Raw genomic sequence first — 14,967 nt, 5'->3', positions numbered from 1 at the left:
GACCTGCAGGTGACTGCAAGTATTAAAAATACCCTGCACTGGAGGTCTGGCAGACAGGAATATCTATTTATAAATCCATAGGTGAGACAGGTGTTTTCTAACAGCAAGTCTTGTTACATAATAAGGGCAGTCTGGAGCAAAGCTTAATGTAATATGTGGTGCAAAAAAAAAGTGCACATTGATGGCAAAAACCTGATTTATTGTCTATGATGTGCCCAGGTGGGCCAGACTGTTAATGTACAGCAGTCAGAATACTGTGTGATAATAATTTATTCACCTATATAAAAAGCAAACAGGCTGGTCATAACCACTTCATTCTGTAAAAAATCTCCTCTTCAAATTTGTATTTAACATTTGTAAAAGATTAATATTTCTGGTGCTGCCTTGTAGTATAAAGAAAAATTTTGCAGCGGTTACCTGCTACTAATGAAATTAATGACTCCTTATTGCAACTTCTTGGTAAATCCAATTTTAAAGACAAGTATAGGTCTGGCCATTTCTTTTTTGGGAGGATCCACAGCTGAGACTCATCAGTTTAGCAACAACCTTGACACCATGTTTGAATATATAACCTTTCCTCTCCCCAAGTAACTTATCTCTCACTAAGAAAAGACTTTCAGAGAGAAATAAACAAGTGTCTGCCTGTATGAACTAGTAAAGGGAAAATAAAATGAAAAATGAACTTGTATTATTTAAACAGTGTGACATGACAAACTGCAATTGCTGCTCACACCTAGCCTTCTGAGAGCAGCTTGCTTTGTTGATAAGCTTTGACTGAACCCGAACCTTTAGTTCCTGAACCTATTTTTGTGAATAAATTACATTTTGCAATGGCATGATATTATAATCGTCCACATTTGTTGGGATGAAATTGCACAAATGTCTGAACATAAAGACAGGTCCAAGTTGGGCATCAGTGTTGTGAATGATCTGTCAGCCCTCTGGGACTATTCCAGTTCCCTCTGTTCCCTCTGGGACACATCCAGCGCAGAGGCTGAGCAGGTTAAATCATTCCAGGCCCTGGAGGGGCTGTCAGGGGCTCAGGGGCTGCACTGTGGAGCCTGTGCTCACACCTGCAGATCTCGTGTGCAGGCTCTGTGTCCTAGGGCTGCTGCAGCTTTGCGGGGAGGCGAAGGAAGCTCACGCATTGCCAAGGTGCATGCGCTGCGTTCCAGCCACCCTGCAGTGCTCAGGATGCACAGCTGGGTTTGTGCATTCTGTAATTCCACCGAGGGGTGCATTGCAGACCCAGCATGTCCTATGGCACAGAGGTAACTGCCAGGCAGATCCAGGTTACCGAGCTCTTTTCAGCTTGAGGTGCTGTTGGTAAATACCGGATGGCACAGATCTCCAAAGCAGCCCCGGTGATGAAATTCATGTCTGTGGCAGTGTGGTGTTTAGTCTGGTTTGTTGGAAGAACAAGAGTTGACGGCATCTTGCTTGATGGTTCAAAAGGAGCAGCCCTTTCCAGAAGAGGCAGAGGGCTGCAAAGTAAACACAAGATGAACATAAACCTAATGTAACATGGGAATTCTGAAACTATTTATCTGTTCTCATTGACGTGGTTGTACTTACTGTGGAGGGACTTGACCCAGCATTCAATTTAAGAACACAAGCCTGGGAATAACAGCAGTGCAGAACTTTGGGCATGGCAGGATCTCTGTACATTTTGAACTTTTGATGGTACATGAGTTACCGTCTGTGTGGCTGAACCATCAGGGTATGAGGAGAGGTAGAGGGAGAGTAACTGTACCATACAACCTGCATGGAAGTTCTGAATGCAGCTGATGGAGCTTTATCACACTCCCACAACTGCATTTCAGCCTTCCTTATCGGGGTTGGTAAAGCAAGTTTCGGTAAATCAGATTATAAGGAAAGAGTGTGTGCCAAAAGAATGTTCTCCCTGAGTTCCTAGAGAGGGATACCAGGGCATCAGCCAAAATAGGACAGGGAAGGTCGCGGGGGTTTGTGGGGAAATGGGAAAGATAATGAGCAAAAACAACAGACAAAGGGAAAAGAGAAAGTAAATTAACTCACTTTTCAGAGAATTATTGTTTCTATTGTAGACAACAGAAGCAAACAGGAGGAGGAATAAACAAAACGTGAAAAGGTACAATAGGACATTTGTAGGGGATGTAGAGGAAAGGAATAAAGAAACAGGGTAAAGGAAGAAAATGAGATATTAATCTCTGGCCAAGGGTAAAGTTTATCCCTCCAGCGGCATGGCTGGGATTTTGCTTCTGTGTTTTTCCTCTGAGTGCTTCTTTGCTTTAAAGAGTTCAGCAGGCATCAGGCTGTTTAGAGTGGTTGTCTGTCATTTGACCTTCCCAGGTACTCTGCTATTTCCCTGCTGAAAATTGTTCAGCTGCAAACATTTTCAAGCCATGGTTGTGTTGTTACAGACTTGGAGAAAAGCGAGAGTCTGGGATAACTTCTTATTGCAGTGTTACTTTTCATATATTTTAGAAAATAGATTGTGGCAAGCATCGAAAAGAACATTGAGGCAAATTAGGAAAAAAAAAGAAAAAGCAAGTTCAAAAAGCTGTTTCATTCTTTGAAGGACTTGATGAGGGAGGGAATTTGTACAACTCGTAGAGCCTGGCTGCATTCCTTTGTCAGTATTTTCATTGACTATCACTTCCAAAGAAACAATGATGCTTCAAGCTGTTCTCTGGAGCCTGGATATACCTTGCTGACCTAAGGAGGCACAATGCACCACAGCTGTTAGCAAGGGTCGTGTGTGGTGTTTGAACTGGAACAAAAGAGCTGGGATCATACTTCTCTCACTCTGAAGTGCAATTGTTTCCATGCCTTTCCAGTTTTGAGTAACAGCATTTCACACATTAGAAAGGCCATAATGTAATTTATTATCCCTGGATCGGGAGTAATTTATTATTGTTTTGACATTTCTCCTTTTACTGTTTTATCTTTTCTCAGTCAAGGAACAGAGGAGTAAGAGTCAGAGTTTCTGCTTTTGATGTTTGCAATTTTGCCAGCAAAGTTTAACTTAATGTATGTAGGAGTTAAAGTCAGACTGGTAGTGACTCTATAATGACAAAGAGCTGAAGAGGACACAGGACTTGCATTCACTTCATGATGAGTCAGAATCTGCAGGCAAGGATTTTTTATGTCCATCATTGTCATAATAGTGATGGGCAGAAAATCACTGACTACAGGGTAGCTGCAAAAAGCAATGAAGAGCATTATAAGCTCCAATTAAATAACATAAAATATTAATTAGATAATTATTATCAGCTTTTTCCACTAAATCTCACAGACATCTGACCAGCTAGAGTGTAATTCGGGCACCTTTATTTGCTTTTAGTTACTCTGAGAAAAGATGCATGAGTTATTAATGAATTTCAAATAGTTTCTATCCTGAGTTCTGAAAATGCACTGAGGCCTTAAAATTTGCAGAATACAATTAAAAATAAAGGTAAAAAGGGTGGCATTGAGAACAAGGAGATGTAAGCAAGCAGAGATTGTTATACAGCTGGAAACTGGCCACCCAAGAAGATCTGGCAGAGAAAGTAAAGTATTAATAGCATTATTAATCTACTGAGTTTTACTGCCAGTAAAATAAGTAGAGAAAGCAAGATCAAGGAGGAGAAGTTATGAGGCAGCAACACAAATAATGTAACAAATTTACAATTCTCAGGGGTATTGAGATTGCGGTTCCTGTTACCAAACTGTGAGAGTACACAAGGACAGCAGCTGTGCCAAATGTCCAGATACTGCAGTTCGCAGTGGGATAAAGGGCATGACACTGTTTAAACTCAGTGCTCTTCTCATATGTGGTAAATCCTCCATAATTATTTACTACAGAAACCATTTTTCATGGGTTTGAGAGGAGGGGTTGAACACTGAGTTGATTAATGCATTTCTTCTACTCTCGCTCTACAGAGTTCTGGCACTGTGGCACTGGGACTTCTTGTCTGTTTTGCCAAAAACTAAAAGTTGTTTTACTGATGGTCTCTGGAGACTTTTTTTTTTTTTTTTTTTTTTTTTTTTTTTTTTTTTTTTTTTTTTTTTTTTTTTTTTGGACAAATAGTTTTTGTGATTTCAGAATGTCTGGGTCTGTCATTCATGAGAGGGGTGGGTCACAGTCCAAACTGTTTGTGAAGAACTGCATCTTTCCAGTCCATCACCACTCAAGGCAATGCCACACCAGGCGCTGGAAGCCTCCATTGTGCTTCCAGCCCGTGTTTCACCACGGTGTCTTGGCAGACACATGTTCAGCTTTAATTAAAGGGGCATGTTTCTTTTCTGTGAAGAAAATTCTGCTCTGAGCCTGAGGTTTTCTAATAAGGTTCAGACTTATTTGCCAGTTTTCAGTGAAAACATTTATTTGCTATTTTATTTGGTTGCTCTTGCCTTCTTAACAATCACCATGACTCCACACAATGATTTTATGATAAATTTTTCAGTAGGTGCTTTTTGGAGCTAAAGGACACACTCTAGGAGCATTTGGCCTCCCTGAAAATGACATGGAGCTAATTTATTTTTATTTTATTTTAATGTTTGGTTTGTATCATCAACTTAAAGGGCCAAAAGAGAAGGATGTGATTATTTGATCCACTGCATATGCATAAGAAGTGGTTGCTACTTTCCTCTGTTCTGATTGTTCCTGGTCAAGACATTTACAGTTGGAAAACTGAAGGTCAGATGGTTTAGAAAAGATTGACTAAACCAGAAAAATTATGGCCCAGGCTGTTCCACATTACCTGGCTTAGGAAAGGAGAAAAGAAGAAACCCTGAAATCTGAAATCACATCGGTGATTTCAGAGCCTGTTAGAGAATAGGGCTCCTATGGATGGAATGAGAACAGATGCAGATTTCAGGCTAAAGGCCCAAGTAAATACAATATCTGGGACAATAAATTCAACATATAAGACTAACAAAATATCATGTCTGCGAGGAAAAAACATTTCTCTTTTAAATAAACAGAGGAGCCTTATCAACAAAGCACACGTAGATAGACTTTCTTGAAGGAAAGGCAGACTATGAAAAAATTATTTGAAAGAAGAGAATAAAAACAGATCGGCAGGAAAACTGAAACTCAGTACATTAGCTGTCAGAGAACCATCACTCCCTTTTTGATTCCTCAGAAGCAGAGGAAGACGCAGAGCTTTCCTCTGCTGCTTTAACTTCTTTCCTCTTAGGAAAATAGTTTGTTAGTTTAGTTTGAAAATTCACATCTGTTTTATACAAACTCCACGAGTATTTTAAACTTCAGCTATAAATGCTGTTAAGACATCATTGCTGCTCACAGGATGGTTTATGATTGGGATCACGTACTCCCTTCTCGAATCAGGAAATTAAGCCAGAAATCCCTTTCTCGATAATTATCTCTGAAATCAGTGATAAACTGAGCCTCATCAACTGTGAGCTGGGCTCTGCCAAGGCTTCCAGGCTGCTGGTCCCTCCCAGTCACTCCATGAGCTCAGGAAGAAGAGGAATGTGCTGGGAATCCAAAGGTACCAGTCTCGAGAGACAGGGAGAGCTTTGGCATTACAGGTTTATTTTTTTAACTTGTCTGTTTGTAAGTAATTTGTTTGTTTTCAAAATCTTCCTACTTCCCTTTCCCCAAATTAACTTAAACCCAAGCAAGCATCCTGTTTAAAAGTAAATAAATAAACAAAAAATCTAGCTATGTAATCAAATCTCAAGTATGTTGCTTATGTAAGTGATCTTGAACTAAGTCAGCATGAAAAATCCAGAGTTCGGGCATTTTATACCATTAATTCTAGGTTTTGATTTTAAAAGATTTTATTTTTTGTTTGTTGTAGAAGATACCTTTAAAAACCAGTTTCTGTACAGGGATAGAGCATTTTGAGGTATTTTCTAATCTCCTTCCAACATTGCAGGCCCCTGTCTTTGGGAGTGCATTCAGACTTTCTTCTCTTTCTTCCTCCCTGGGTTACTCAGAATCTCTTGGGTCTAAAAAACAAGCCCAGGTTGTTTTACCCTTAGGAATCTGAAGATTCAGCAGTACAGGAAACTGAACCAAACCTTTTAGGTATAATTCTAATAGATATTTTCCATGATGATTTAAGAAGTCACTTTCCGGCCTTGATTCATAGCTGCCACTGAAGAGATGCTGATAATTCCCCACCTTGAAGGACCATATCTTAAATAAGCCAAGAAGTTGAAAAAAGCTGCATCTTGCATAAGCTTTAGTGCCCTGCTTCATTGGTACTTTGAAAAATGACTTTTTTGTCCAAGCTGCATGATTGGAGTTAAACTTCAGTGGTCTTACAGAATGAAAGCTCTGTGTTTGGGGCATTTGAAATGCATGGTTGGTTTTATTTTCCTCTTAATTTTTGTATGCTGGCCGTATTTACATTTTATGCCCAGATGGTTTTCTTTAACTTCTTAGTATAACTTACACGTAACATCTTGCAAAAGCTTTGTTTTCTTGATTTATGCCTCTGAGTATGAATAGTTTGAAAACTTTGTTAGGGCACCTAATGGGGAAACTGCTTTTTTAGCTCTGTGGATGGCTGTTCTCTGTCAACAGAGAACTGGAAACTCTGTGGTTTGTGTGTGTTGTTGAACAGGATTACAGTCATGTCATGCTGGGGGGGTTAGATTTTATCCTCGAAGAAGCCTTTACCTTCAATTCAAAATGTTCTTTCTTAGCACATTAATAGCTCTGAAATCAAGGATCAAGTAAGCATTTTATACTTTTCATAAGGAAACATTTTCATATGATAAAATGCCATAGGAGATGCCAAGGCCTGTATGACAAATGTCAAACCTATGACCTGATAGGTGTGACATGAGCTATCCATGAAAGTAAAATCCAGCTTTAGGTAGAACTAAAAAAGTTCATTGAGTAGATAAAAAGCCTGTAAATACCACTGGCTATAACCACTTTGTATGCAGCATTATCTGAAAGAAAGGTTTGAAAAGAAATATTAATGGAAAATTCTAAATTACTCGGCAATCTGATGTGCAAGTCAGATGTCCTACATTGTAAAAGATAATTCTGTTCTGTGAGTAAAAGCACCTGCTTTGTAATGGCAGCCTAAAAAAATGAGGATGAACAGAAATCCATGGTGTTAAACTGAGCTGGCAGTTGAGGGTGTTCTCAAAACAGAGTAACAGAGATTTTCTCTCTTCTGCATCTGGGAAGGGCCTGGGGGCTTTTGAGATTACTTGATAGCTGAAGTAAAACTGTGAATGAAATTATGCAGCTGGCACAAGGAATTGATTTCTTATCAATTATGACTATGCCAGTTATAAAGTGGTTGAGCTGCAAGTATTTCTGTTTCATTGTTGAACAAAATGAACTAGAAATGTTCACCAGCAGTGGAGTGTTCTCAAAAGGTGCTGTTGCCAGAAATCCATTTCTTTTAGGGGAAAGAAGAGTAGAAAAGCATCCTGTTTTTGTATAATATGAATGCAGTACAATTTAGGCTGGGTACATCAAATTTACTGTAAATTTGCTGAAGTCTAAACTGCTGAAGTCCGAGCTGCATTGGTAAAGTGAAGATATTGGCAGTTATACCTCTCCAACCCACTGAGAGCTTTTCATAGAGGAAGGACTTCTGTGCAGCCCCAAGAAGATGAGATCTGTTCCCTCCTTTCAGCCTGAAAATCTTCCCACATACATTTGTTTGCAGCTCACACCCCCTTTGGCCAGTGTTTAGCAGAAAATACAATGTTAAATTCACTGCGTCAGTAAAATGTCATTAGAAAAGCTGGAAACTGGAGTTTTCACTAAATCATGATTTAGAAGTTTTGTAAACCTGCTCTCTGCATTCATCTCAAACACCAGCACATGCCAACACTAGAAACAGCTTGAGGCATGATGGCATCTGCAGCTTTGAGTGGAAGAACAAGTCTTACTTTCACTGACCACAACCTTTGTGCTTGCCAGGGTCATACAGCCCCACAGACCAGCATTGGTGAAGCATGAATTTTTATGAATCAATCTTATGATCAATAATTTAGTTGGAGAATTCAAATCCTTGTAGTCTGCTAAAAAAAAAAAAAAAAAAAAAAAAAAAAAAAAAACCACCCACACCTATAAGGATTTAATTTCTTTTAGGGCTTCTTTTGGTTCTTAGGGTTGTAGTTTTGTTTTGGTTTTTTTTGCAGAGTAGCACATGATTTCCCACAACAACAGGGAAAAAAAAAAAATACTCATCGGCTGAGGATCCCTTGAAGCCATTTACTGTGTTCTGGCTACGAAACCTTTGTCTCCCAAATGATGTTAATTCTCCCTGCATCCCATAATTGTGATTTCCCACTGGGGGGGAAGGGAGAGTACCTGTGAATACATTCTAGTTCTGTAAGGCTCCCCTTAGGAACGCTGCTGGAACGCCAGCCCTGAGCCTCCCCAGAAGAATGTGGGATGAATTTAACTTTTCAGGGGGCAAAGTTATTTAAAGCAATACAAGCTATGTAAAGAACTCAGGGATAGGCCAGCAAATAGTTTTGTGTTGACTCCAGCTCTCCTATTGTCACGCAGTGATCGAGGGGGAGAATATTCATGCGAGGACTCATGAAAAAATGGTTCTTTCCCCTTGTATATCTTAGGGGCTTTTTTAGACTTGGCCTTACTGCAACATAGTTACCATTGCTACAGTCCAATCTGGAATCTTTCCATCAGAAATGCTATTTTGATCATTGACTTCTAAAGGGTTCATATCTCATTGTTCTGAAATTTGTCACATCCAGAGCTTGGGAGGCGAAGCAAATCCCATTTAATTTTAGATCCATTCTTTGCTATGCTAAACGCCAGATTTGGTTTCCTTTTGGCTTAAGATTTCCATCGATTTCTGAAGCCAGAAACATCAGGGAGTTGCAGGGGTGGGTGGCACATTCATCAGAATGGCTCAGGTGACCTGGAGTGGGATGTGTGCCTTGCTGCAGACTGAGACAATGCCTGCTACCCCACAGACAGCGTCACCAGCCGCTCTGGAGCTTCCTTCTAGGAAATCCACGGCACGCTGTGTTTCCACCCTTGGGACAGTCGATTCCAGATGCACTGGACCCCCCTCCAAGGGAAAGCAAACTGCATCCTGTCCTCTGCTGCCAAAGGGATTGAGGAAGGTGCATGAGGAATGTCACCTGTGGCACTGCTCCAGTTCATATTAAAGGTCCAGCACGTCCAGAACAGCAACTGGCAGTTCTTAAACACTTGTTTAACCCTAAACAACTCCTGGAACATATTTAGCCACGTATTGGTTCCCAGCAATAGGACTGAGCTGGTGTCGGCATCCCCCGGGGATATCCAGAACTTTCGGAATTCTCAGAGGCCACTGTAAGAACGTGACAGGGAGTGGAGGGAAGGTGTCCCCCCCTGGGGAAGGTGTCCCCTCCCCAGCCGGCTCCGGGGACAGCTTGGAGCTGTAATTGTTGATGGTTCCCGCAGGTGGCTCCCGCTGTCCGGGGCTCCGGGAGCAGCACCTGTGTCTCCTCGTGTGCCAGCGTGACAAAGTACGGCCACAGCAGAACCTTAGCCCAGTTCCCACGGGACAAACACGCACTGCAAGGAAGGCGCAAATTTAAGAAGAAGCGCACCAACTCTGACAGCAAATAGATGCCACTGTGATCAGCAACTGGTAAATTTATCTAAGAGCTGAGGGAGCTGGGGGGGGCTCAGCATGGAGAAAAGGAGGCTCAGGAGGGACCTTGTGGCTCTCCACAACTCTCTGACAAGGAGGGTGCAGTGAGCTGGGTCTCTTCTCCCAGGTAACAAATGACAGGATAAGAGCAAATGGCCTCAAGTCGCACCAGGGGAGCTCAGGAAAAAATTCTGCACTGAAAGGGTTGTCAAGCCTGACAAGCTGTTGAACAGACTACCCAGGAGAGTAGTGAAGTCACCATCCCTGGAAATGTGCAAAAAAATATGTGGATATAGCGCTTGAGGATAAGGTTTAGTGGTGAACAACATGTGGTGCTGGGTTGATGGTTGGACTTGATGATTTTAGAAGTCTTTTCCAACCTTAAGGGTTCTGTGATTCTCTGATTCTGTGTATGTATTGTCAGATCTATCCTAGAAACTCTCTCTTGATCCTATTGTCCAAGAGGCAAGGATAAGATTTCTCTCCTTCTGGCCCCATTTTTTGCAGTGTCATTGTAATTAAACCAAGAACTGTGATGGTGTTTTGGTTAGAGGAGCTCCTCTTACACAATGTGTTCTTGATGAACACAAAAGGGAACATCTGGTAGACAGAGCACACAGGCAATGCAATTATGTTTTATAACTGATCCAGCATGCATGAATTTTCATAATGCATTAGTCACTACTGTGTGAATTAAGGTGGGGGAAACAATGGATTTGGGCATAGAAAAGATGAGCATAGACCTCGTGTGGATTCCATGGATGACAGGGAGATCCAGGGGAAGAACTGTCTGATGGCTTTCTCTGAAGACCTCTTGTGTGTAATTGTTCTGTACAGGGAGTGCCTGTGTTCTGACTTCTGTTGAATATCCCAGAGGAGATTATTTAGAAGATGTTACTGCAGTGGAATATTCTCTGGCTCTATTTTACTTCTTTGCACTTTAAATCTTACAGGACCTATTGTTTCCCCAAAATGTTTTACCAGTTCCTTTCCTTCCTAAAGGGAATTCTTCCTCTGAGCATTTCCTTCAAATCCTTCATATCATATGTTTCGATCAAGCTTTCCCCCTGGTTTTATTGGTACATTGCCACTGAATTTAACTGGACCACATTGGTGTAATTGAGAGCAGAAGATTGGTTCCTTTAATGTTTCTGCACAAATAATCTGTTTCTCCAATCAGGTTTTTTTTTGTGTTTTTTGGTTTGTTTTTTTTTTTTTTCCCACTGCTTGGAATTTCTTCAAATTTGTCAACATCTTCAGGGTAAGGAGGTTCTTCCAGTTCTAATACCACCTGAATTCTTTTTGAAGCACAGGACATGTTTCCACAGGCATGTTATTAATTATGGATATTTCCCTAATTCCACTTCTGTGAATATTGTCCAACAGTTCACATCTGCCTATCCACATCTGGTACGAATAAAAAAAGGTTTGCTGTTTTTCATATCAAACATGTAATAATGACCACTTTGCTTTTGTTCTTAGTTTTAAATCAAAGTTTGTAAATCCTTTTTCATATAATCTCTTAAGCCTTATAATACTGGGCAGGATGAGGCAGTTTTTGATGCTTTCCTTTGTTATATTTACTTTCTTGCTTCTGCACAGCCAGTGATTTGAGGTCTGAGACCTTTGTAACATTTCCCTTTTCAATATTTGCTCCATTTGGAGCTAACATAACCCATAACTAGAATCAACAAAGTTATACAAAACTTTTTCCAAAGTGGGATGAGTGGGAATACCAAGCACTCCCGGGTTGTGATGGCTTTTTGTGTCTTCCATTTGAGCAGCTCAATGCAAATGATTCCCTGTGAGCAAGAGGAGCATTAAGAGGCATTGTGGAGCTAATGGTCGAATTACTTTTTAAGGAGTGTAATTTTACCTGCTCCCCCTCCCAGCCAAGACACAAACATGTATGTGCACAGAACCCTCTGAATTGCTGCTGGTGCCAATCTCGTAATTGCATCTGTACTTACAAGTTTGGAGATTTGAGGTAACTGTTACAGTCCTGGCTCAGCTACCCAGTGAAGTATTGCTCTTCTCAGACTGTGGTTTCCTAACACAGGTGGGAACAACCCTGGCTCCCTTTTCCCCATTTAATTGCTCATCTCAGTCGCTGCCAAAGCATGTAACGGATTTTTTTTTTTTTTTTTTAATTAACCATTTTGATGGAGAGGAGGAAATCTCTGTAATGGCTTCTTTTTCCTGAGGAGAAAGGACAAGCTCAGCTGAGTGGCCCTGTCATACTCTGAGCTGTGTGTTTGAGACAGAATGTTTAATTTGGGCATGTGCAATGAAACAAGGATGTTTTTGAGAAAAATCTGGGATATATGTAACACAGAATGACAAATCATAGGTGTTTAGATACAAACACTGATTATAGCTCTATCAATGTAAAAAGAGTGAGGAGGGCTGTTGATATGACCTAAATTTTGCCCTGTGAACACCTCTGTAATGTGTAAGAGGCTTTGCTTTGCAGAGGTTAAGTGTAAAGCAGAAAGTGTAATTGAAGCCTGACTCCACCAAGGCTTAACTGTCTGTGCTGGTCCAGAATGTCTGACCTCAGCAGCAGAACCTGAGTGGCCGTCACAGTCAGCTGGCAAACACTACAGGAGGTTATGAAACAGTTCCCGTGGCTCTTATCCAATCCCTCCTTTTGTTAATGGCATAAGAATCTTTGAAAAGAATCAGTCTAATATATCCCAACTAGCTCACCCTGAAACACTTCCAGTCCTGGCTGGATTAAGAACATGCTCCCGGTGTTGTACTCAGCACTGCTTGTTTTGTCAATCAGTGAATCAAAAACATGCGGCAGATGCACGCGCGCGATCCTTGTGATGCTTTAAAAAAACGGATTATAGATTAATGAATCGACTCTATTAGAATCCCCTCGTTTAGCCTTGGGTTTTGAACCCTGACAATTGTTAGGGACTGGTAATGAGACTTTTATGTTGAGGGTTTTAAAGCTAAAATAGTCTATACACCCATGGCACAAGAATTCTCTACTTTGCAAAGCACCTACAAATTTGTTCAAGCGAGTTCATCCCTTGTTTAACTGGCTCTTGCCCCTCTAAACCTCAAACATTACATAAATGCAGAACATATTCAGGCAGTTGTCATGAGCAGTCAATAGGTACTTGGACTGTGAGAAAGAAAACCACTTTTTTATGTTTAAGTACTTAAGAGGATGGCTTATAACCAAACTGTGGTAACATTACAGCTCCCTGGAAGACACAGCCCCTAAGTACTTCTACGTGACATTTATCCAGTTCCACCAGGACACTTCAAATCAGTTGTTAAAATTTCAAAGTATTTAAAAAAAAAACACTATTTACTCTTTCATCCATGTGACTTATGGAATGCTGATAATAAATGAAAAATCCAGGCTAGAAGTCTTAATCTGTGGCCATAATTTCACACAAATCCTTAAGGTAAAATTAATGGGTTAACAAAGCTACTTAACTACAGGAAAACGATTACAATATAATCACTGATGAGTGGGAACCAATTTGTTTGTGCAAGTAAAACCTAGGCAGGATACAAAAGCAGGTTTAGGTGTGTGTATGTGTCAGGAGGGCATATACTGAAGCACTAAATATATTAGGAATTGTGTTTTGGGGAAGATGTTGACAAACAAGATTTTATGGCTAAAAATAGGGCTGGAAACACAGTCTGTTCCAGCCCTAAATAACATGATGCTGTATTGGGTTTGTGTGGCAAGGTGTTGGTAGTGATGGGCTACAGGGGTGGCTTCTGTGAAAAGCTGCTGTAGTTTCCCCTACAGAGGCAATTCCTGCAACTCCAAGCCAGAACTTTTATTCGAGGTATATCTTTGTATTTCCTAGGGATCTCAGGCTTGCTCTGGTTGTTTCACACCCCTCTCACCCTCTTACCTTTGTGTAAGAGTTGGGGTTTGCCAGGCAGATCACTGAAGTATCAGTATTTAATAACATCTACTAGAAAAGTCTGAAACAATAAGAAACAAATGTGTTCCCAGTTATCTGAAACATCCACTAATTTGCATCTGCCTGGGTAGATGTAGGTGTTGAACACAGACCTTATTAGTAATAAGCATTCCTTATTAATTTACTTCCTTCACTGGAAGGAGGATAAAGTTGATGAGGCACATTCACGTGCAAAGGAACTTCAGCTTTGCTCATAGCAGAGATGATCCATCAGAACTGCTGCTGGCTTTGGAAGAGAAGGAAACAAATTTTTCCCTCTGTGCCTGGTGCCCTCCTGTGGTTTTTATGTTCAGCTACTGGAGAGTGAATTAAACACATCAGTGGCTGATTCTTGCGCTGTGTAAAAGGTACAGAAGAGTTTGCCTGTTTAGTCTTTTTTGTGAGTACAGTGTGTTCTGGAAAGCTGGAATACAGTTTTCCATACAGCCAGTTGGATTTGGATGTGCAAACTCCCTGAGTTCCTTGACTTAGAGCAAGGCCATTTCTCCCAGTCCTCACACACTGGTGTACCCGGCTCAGACCTGGCTCCTCCAAGGGCTATTATGGCTAAAAGGATTTGTGCTGGAGCCACTGCCTTCTGCAGTGATCCTGTTAAAATGCCCCCATGGATCTGTCAGCACTTTCAAAGAACTAATATTAGGTTAAATTGTTACACAGGATAGGGAACTAAAATGTCAAGGATTACTTTTGTCAGGAAATGGAGTTTAAAATTTACTTTCCCAGCTACCTTAATCTTTCCCCATTTTTCTTCCAGCTACAGCTGCAGAATGACAAAGAAATTTCTATGCAGGACAAAAGTTTCTTTGCACAGCACTTCTGAGTCTGCCATTAGAATATTTCTAAATTACTGATCTAGAAAATTCACTTTAAAATACATAATTTAGCCACAAACATTATGCAGAAAAGCTTTACACAGAATATTCCTTACATGTCCATGTATTATAATAATTAGCTCTTGCACAAGCAAGAGGTGAAAATTGTTGCTGTGGAGGTGCTGGCAGGGTTTGGTGCAATATTTTTTGTACTGTGCTTTCTGAAGGTGCCTGGCCAACAGCATTGCTGGGAACACTGGTCTGGGGATTTCTATAAGCTTTGTGTTTCTTCTTCTCTTGCTTTTCCTTCAAATTTAGAATCCAACTGTAACTTTGAGTGATTCCATCAGAAAAACAAAAAAAAATCTCCAGAACTTTGAATGGTTCAATATTGTGTCAGTATTGATGGTTCCTCCCTTTCTTCTCCTCTTCTTCTCCCCAAATCCTATTTGTGTACTTCTCTGAATTCACATTATTTAAATTCATTGCACCTGGGATTCACCCCAATACCCCAATACTCACCAGTTTGTGTGGGAGCACAAATACTGAACAGAGCAAGGTAAAGGATAAATGTGAAGCTCTGTTTTGATGACCTCAAGCCTTGTCACATTTGTAGGA

The sequence above is a fragment of the Hirundo rustica genome, chromosome 16 (assembly GCF_015227805.2).
Source record: "Hirundo rustica isolate bHirRus1 chromosome 16, bHirRus1.pri.v3, whole genome shotgun sequence".
NCBI lineage: Eukaryota > Metazoa > Chordata > Aves > Passeriformes > Hirundinidae > Hirundo > Hirundo rustica.
This window is presented reverse-complemented; position numbering follows the sequence as displayed.